A 7,396-nucleotide genomic window follows, 5' to 3' on the forward strand; every position below is an offset into this window, starting at 1 on the left:
AAGATCAAGAAGAGACAGTGTTGACACGTCGTGGGGCTGTTAACCAATGTCATAAAACGTGCACTATTTAATAAGAAACGTTTGTTCTGTAAACCTTCATCCAAAGTACAATTAAAAAAAAGAATACAGAATTCTGGGAAATAAAAAAAAGTGATTACATAAATAAAAAAATACATAAAAGTAAAAAAAAAATTCTACATAAAAATATTTGCCACGGCTTTATCTCAGCTATGTAAAAGAAATGCATAGAGAAAACTCAAATGAAATATTAACAATAGCAGCCTTTGATTGGAGAAACTATAGAGATCTTTTGTTCTACTTCCCTATATATCTGAACTCTTCACATTTTCTAAAGTAAGAAAGCATTACTTTTGTTATCAGAAAAATTTCTTTCAAATGCCAAACATTTTTAGAAGATCATAAATATAAGCCAAACCACCACCACTGTGCCTTACTATCATTACTTTAAATGGCTGCTACTACCCTGGTGGGATTTCACTTAGTAACAGGCTTTGTCAAAGTATCATGGCACCGCCTTGCCGACACATAACCCCCTCCGAGTTTCAAGAAAATGCCTAGAACAGACTATCCAGGTGCCTAAATTTTTTAAATAGCAATAGTCCTGTGAGAACTGCAAGATGGGGCTTTTGTCTTTATAAGAGATCATTCAAGCCAGTGCCACCCAGCTGTTACTAGGTCTCTAAGAGATGAAAGGAAACCAACACACCATTTATTCCTTGCACACCAGACAGCTGGAAGGGAGGCGCAATGCCTCTTCTGTTTGGTGCCTGACTTGAGCCCTCCAGGGGCAGGCCTCCAAATGGCTCTCAGAAAGCCACAGGGCAGCCAAGTGCAGGCCTCAGCAACGTGAGAGTTCCTTGTGGGCACCCTCCATCACCAGCATCAAGAACCGGCTGCTCCTTCTTCAGGAAAAGCGACCTGATGACCCACAGCTAGTCAGAGGGCTGAGCCCTGGTCCACAGGTCCACCCAGGGGCCAAAATGGGGGGCTAGTGAAGCTGTGACAGATGTAGTAATAACAGTGATGGCTACCATCTGAGAGCTTACTAGGCGCCACCATTACACCGAGTCCTTCATAAGCGTTCTCAGTGAATCCTCCCAGTCCTGGGAGGTAGATATTAAACTCATTTTCCACACGAGTGTACAAATGAGGCAAAAGAAGGTAAGCGACTTGGTTGAGAATGCACAGGGACTAAGTAAACCCAAATTTGTTTCTAACATCCTTGTGTTTACCACCAACACAAAAGGGGTAAAACAGTGCTAAACAAATCAGCCCGTAGATGTGTTCTGCTTGGCCTACACGAATCTTTTTTGATTTGCTTGGTTTTAACTGAGTCAACGTTTAAAAATTGATACATTCACCATCAAAAAAAAAAAAAAAAGATTTCCACCTTCTCTTGAAGAAAAACATGGCAACATTTATAGGTCTGGCCTAGATTAGATCTATTATCCACCCAGCAAAATCTGGGCAAGACCAGAGCAATGGCTGATCTGTTCTCTTCAGGTCGCCAGTCACCACTACTCTCAACTGCTGAGGTTGGCAAATTTTTCATGTTAAGAGCCTGAAAGTAAGTATTTCAGGCTTTGCTGACCATGCAGTTCCTGTCACAACTACTCAGCTCTGCCACTGTAGCAAGAAAGCAGCCACTAACAATGTATAAACTAATGGGCATGACTGTGTTCCAATAAAACTTTGTTAACAAAAACAGTGGGCTGGATTTGGCCAGTGGACCAGTTTGCTGACCCCAGCCCTCCTGCCGCCCCAACATCTATCACTGTTCTTCCACTTAGTTGAGAAATACTTCCCTGAATTTGCCTACCAATAAGCAAGAGAGAGCTTATGCCTCTGGCCAGCCTCACCAATGACATGCCCTGCCCTCTGCAGACATGTCAGTCTTTGCCCAATACCTGACGATGACGCATCCAATAGCACAGCAGGTAAAGTGTTGTCAGGGCCTACCTCCTGGGGTTCTAACTGCTTCTCAGAACCACACCAGGTGCTGATATCCTTCTCTGCATCAGCAAGTCAGGCCCTGGTCTACCTCTCCTCCTTCTCCCCCTGAATCCTCTCATCTCTTCCCATGGCTTCAATAACTTCCTGCTTGCCAATCCTAAAACCTTCTTCATGCCTGAGCTCCTCAAACCCTCCACTCCAGCCATACAGACCTCCATGCAGTGCCTAGAATTGGCCAGGCTGTTTCACGCCCTTCGTAACACACTCAGAACGTTTATCCTCACTTGTCTACTTACTCATCTCTTAATTCCTGTCTTGGGACTCTGCCTGTAAAATCTTTCCTACATTGTTAGAAAAGAAATGGTCACTTCTAACAATCAATGCCCAGGTGCTATCTGAGTGTAAGTATGTGTCTGTCCCTTACACTAGAGTGTAAGCGCCTTCAAGGCAAAAATTATGTCCAGGAAAAGACTTTTTTAAACAAGACACAAAACGCCAACTACGAATGAAAAAAAATTAATTTTACTACGTCAAAATTAAGAATGCTTGATGATCAAGACTCCTTTTAAAAGTGTGAAAAGACAAGTCACAAGTAGGGAGAACATATTCACAACACATATGAAGGATTAAAATCAAGAACACATAAAGAATTCCTACAAATCAACTTAGTTAAAAAACACAAGTTCACAGAAAAAGTGGCAAAAACATGAACAAATATTTTCCCAGAAAACACAATGGCTAATAAACACATAAAGAAATGTTCAACATCAGTGTTAAGGGACAAAGAAATCAAGATCCCAAAGACTCCATTTATACCCATTCCAAAAAATAAGTCTATCAATACCAAGTGTTGCCAAGGATGTGGAGCAACTGGAAGGCCCGCACGCTGCTGTTGGTGGGAGTATAAACTGGTACAACCACTTCAGAAAACAGTTTGGCAATATCTACTAATGTTGGACATCTATTTACCTTATGACCCAGCAATGCCATCGCTAAGTTAATATTCAATATTAACTCTTACACTTGTAATACAGGAGACCTGTACAAATATGTTCAGAGCAGTATGCTCTCAACAGCAAAAACCTGGGAACAACTAACTGCCTATCAATGGCCGATCAGATGAATAACCTCGGGTGAATTCACACTGATGGATACTACTAGGTGGTCAAAACAAATGAGCCACATGACACGATGATATGCGATAATATGGGTAAATCTTAGTAATGTAATACACACAGCTATGACAAAACTATATAGAAAATGAAGGGATGCTTGCTACCTCAGGACTAGAAAGGGAAGAAAAACCAAATGATTAGATGGTTACTTCTGTTTCAAGATCCTAACTTTTGTTAGTAGCTGGATCCCGGGAGCTTAGTACATTATTAAAAATAACATATGAAATGAATCAGCGAATGTTATGTTATACATATTTTTACATCAATAGCAACAACAAAAATAAAAGCTAAATAAGTGAAAGCAGGCCAAACATGGACACTGATGAGTTTATTAACCTGATTCTAAGTACCTCAGGTAAAAATTAAAACAAACACAAGAGAGACTGACTCCAAGCACCAAGCACAAGCCCGGCACAAAGAATTTCATAAGCGTTTGTGGAACAAATGAATGACTTTTCTCCCCAGCCCAGGGCTCCATTTCTTGTTGGACCCTTAGGAACCTTTGACATGTCTGAAGCCAAATTCATCTTCCTTTTTTAATTCGCCTTCTCCTCCTGGATTCCCAGGCTCCACTCTGCCTCATGCAGCTAGGAGAAAAATCTGGGATTCTTTTTCGTCTTCAACATTCTCCACTATAGCCCATCAGCTACCAAGGCCTGCTCACTCCTCCCTTCAGCAGCTCCCCCGGCCCTCACTGCTAACATTTGGTTGGGATCTTCATGTCTTTCACCTTGATAAATACTTCATCCCCACTGGCTTCTCCATCTCCTGTCTCTCCTTTAGTCCATCTCAGGTATCAGGCCATGACTGGCCCTGCCTCTTCCACACCTCCCTCTGGACCTCCAGAATAAAATTCAAACTACTTAGGTTGACATTCAAAGCCCATAATAACCTGGTCCACCTATATTTGCCAGAGTTACTTCCCTTCAATAACCTCTCTCATCTACACCTCCCTTCCCCAATCCCTCCAAAAGCATTTAAGTGATAACTTTCTCCCCCATACACTTCCAGCATTTCCCCACCTCCACGTCTCTGCTTTACCCAGAATCCCATCTACTTAACAACCCAGCCTCAACTTACCTATACTTTCAAAACCCAATTTAAACAGCACCTTGATGAGTGCAACAGAAAGTAGCTACCCCCTTAAAACTTGCACAGCACTGTCTTTCCTCTACATTTCTCCATTTTATCTCTTCAACTAGCCTATGAGCAACCTGAGGGTAAAACCTCACGTCTACCTCCCACTACCAGAAGCTGGCATGGTATAAGGAGATAGTCAAGAAGATAGGTGAAAGAATGGCAAAAGGAATCACAAGGCTTAAAAGCAAAGAGATTAATCTAATCCAATGTATGCCACACTTTCCAGCCAGGGTGCTCTTTTAAAACGCCCATCGTGTTCTGCTCAAAATCCTTTCGCTCCCCAGAGCAATGGCATGGCTTACAAAACCCTCCATATTCAGCCCCCTGCCTCCCTTTCCAGCTTCCTGTGCCCTGCACCCACCCTTTGTTGTTCCAGCCACACTGCACTTCTTACAGTGCCTGGGTCTAACAGTTTCACGACTTCGTCTACCCCGAAGCCCAGCCACGCTGTTTCTCCACACTTCCAAAATCCTACTGCCCCTTCCCAACCCACCTCAGCTATCAGCCCCTACAGTAAGTCTTCCTGGCTCTCTCTTCTCCCTCTTCCCTTCCTGGATCAATCTGAGGCCTCTGCCTGGTGCTTCCCCTGCACCTCAACAGGTATCACACTGACAACACTGTTGTGGCTGTCGTTTGTCTATCTCTTCCACCCAACAATGAGCTCCCACAGGGCAGAGATCTTGTTTCTCATCATTGTACCCCCAGCACTGAGAACATGGCTTGATAGAAAGGAGGCACCCACTAAAGGTTATGTGACAAAGAAAATTTTCCAGTTCAAATACAGAAATCGTGATTCTGTCCTTCATCCCATTAAGTATGTCTTAAAGTGGAAATCATGTGGAAAGCATCCTCTAAGACTGGCTAAACCGGAGAAGCAATTAGCAAGAAGCCACTTTAATTTATCTGAGTCAGCTGGCAATCAACAATCAACTTCCCAAGGCTCACTTTTCATCCTGGAGCCCTCAAATTCCACCCTCCTCAGTCCCTACCTTCTCTGTTGAAAATGAAATTGTGAAGGCAGCAAAATGAAGTCGCCATGGCTCTCACCTTTTCTCTAAGGAGAGCTGGCACAAACTCCCTTCTTGATGGAGACACCAGATCGTTAGCAGGAATAACTTGTTTGAGTTCCCATCTTGATATAAAAAGCAAACAACAAAAAACAGGCAAATGTGAAAGGCTTGCTGACTCTGCGACACACATTCCAAGGCACCTTTGCCGGTAAGAAAGGAGAGATCAGGTTTTAAATTGAGAAACAGCAGTTAGTGAAAACGAACGCACAGATGCTGGATCCGTGTGCTGCAGCTCGGGAAAAGGACAAACCATCAGATTTCCCAACTCAGCCTGGGCAGAGCAAGAAGGTACAGTAGTTTCCCTCCACCCACTCAACAGTCAAGGGCATAGTTCAATACACACACACACACACTTTTATACCTGCTTGCATCCAACCAAAAAAAAAAAAACTGTTGCCATCGAGTCGATTCCAACTCATAGCGACCCTACACAACAGAGGAGAACTGCCCCATAGTTTCCAAGGAGTGCCTGGTGAACTCAAACTGATGACTTTTTGGTTAGCAGCCGTAGCTCTTAACCACTACACCACCAGGGTTTCTGAGCCCTTGAATAAACCAGGACCAAACCCACTGCCGTCGAGTTGATTCCGATTCATAGCGACCCTACCTACAGGACAGAGTAGAACTGCCTTACAGAGTTTCCAAGGAGCACCTGGTAGATTCAAACTGCAGACCTTTTGGTTAGCAGGCGTAGCTTTTAACCACTACGCCACCAGGGTTTCCAGCCCTTGCTTAGAAGGCCTAAAAGGATTTCATAACCCCGTCTACAGTGCAGACATCCAGGAAGTCAACACACCAGATGGTAAAAGTTTGGCCAAGGTCACAAAGCAAATGAATAAGAGGCTTACTTAACCTGATGGCTCAAGTAAGGCCTGATTTTGGCTACCAGAAATTCTACTTTCCAGAATTCTAGAGGGGCTAGGATAGCATGCAGAAATATTTTGAGTTTTCTTTTAATTCATGGTCCAAGAGTCTGTACACACCCTATGTCTACAGCTGTGGGCGCTAAGGGAAGTGGAACCTGTGTGGAAGGCAGCAGCAGACAGAGAAAGGAAGGATGAAAAAGAATAGCTCCAGAAAAAGGAAGAGTCTTTTAAATCCTCTTCAGCATAGTTTACAGATCACCCAAAAGCGACCAGGAAACAGCTTCCGGGAAAGAGAACCCCACTTGAGAGGAGGGAAACTGAGTTGCGAAGTAAAGTCTTCCAAAGCACAACCCCGGGTCCCAGTTAGTCCTTCACCTGGCGGCAGACCCCATACCCTAATCAGGTAGTCCGGTGGCAATGCCACCACCTCCTCCAGGTCCTAGCGGAAAAGGGCGCACGTCTCCCGACGGACTCCAACTCTTAGGGTCTGTGCCCCTCCCCCTGCAGCCTTTCAGCTTCTAACTAAGCGTTCACCCTCCTCCCCGGCACCCAGTCCTGTCCTAAGCCCCTAGCGCCTCCCAGTTCCCCCAACTTCCGCCTCTGGGACCCCCAGCCCGGAGGCCAGTCCTTCCAGCCCCAGACCCTCACCCCCAGGGCTCCGGGACCCCAGCACAGCCCTTCCTCACTCCCACGCCTCCCCCTTCCGGTCCCAGCTCGGCTCAGTCTCCCCCCGCCCCTGGGACCCCAACCCAGGCGACGGGCAGACGACCTGCCCGTCCCTCTCACCAAAGCTGAGGCGGGAGAGGAGGACAGGTTGAGGGGAACGCTGGCGCTCGCGCTGGGACTCCGGCTTCACCTGGGCAGCACTCCAGTTAAGGATCCGACTCTGAGGAGACAGCTAGAGTGAAACTCGGCGTCGCAGCTTCCGAGCGCTCTGTACGCATGCCCACGACGCGCGGTCTTCTGGGAAATGTAGTTCCGGCGGGACAGCGGGCACAGGGATGAAAGCAATTCGCACCTGTGCAGGTCTAAACTCACTCTTCACCTATTCGCTTGTGACTTCTTTAATTCACTGACTCGTTCGAAAGAATTTGTTTTGTTTTTTACCAGTACTATATGATGCCAGGCCCTGTGCTGACTAAAAAAAAAATATTGGAGGTTAAATGGTCAA

At 45.3% G+C, this 7,396-nt stretch overlaps 1 protein-coding gene across 6 annotated transcripts in view; it reads right to left on the bottom strand.

Moving 5' to 3' along the window:
• The window catches only part of DTX2 (deltex E3 ubiquitin ligase 2), a 50,156-nt gene extending 43,010 nt beyond the window's left edge, over positions 1–7,146 (bottom strand). For 3 of the 6 annotated variants that reach the window (XM_023555871.2, XM_023555870.2, XM_003416572.4), the window contains exon 1: positions 7,012–7,146. The gene's annotated coding sequence lies outside the window, so the exon portion shown is untranslated. Of the gene's footprint in view, positions 1–5,336; positions 5,422–7,011 lie in introns of all 6 variants that reach the window. The other 3 variants (XM_010596237.3, XM_010596235.3, XM_023555869.2) reach the window with 2 other exon arrangements.
• Between the last annotated feature and the right edge of the window lie 250 nt (positions 7,147–7,396).

This window comes from Loxodonta africana, chromosome 12 (genome assembly GCF_030014295.1).
Source record: "Loxodonta africana isolate mLoxAfr1 chromosome 12, mLoxAfr1.hap2, whole genome shotgun sequence".
Classification (NCBI taxonomy): Eukaryota; Metazoa; Chordata; class Mammalia; order Proboscidea; family Elephantidae; genus Loxodonta; species Loxodonta africana.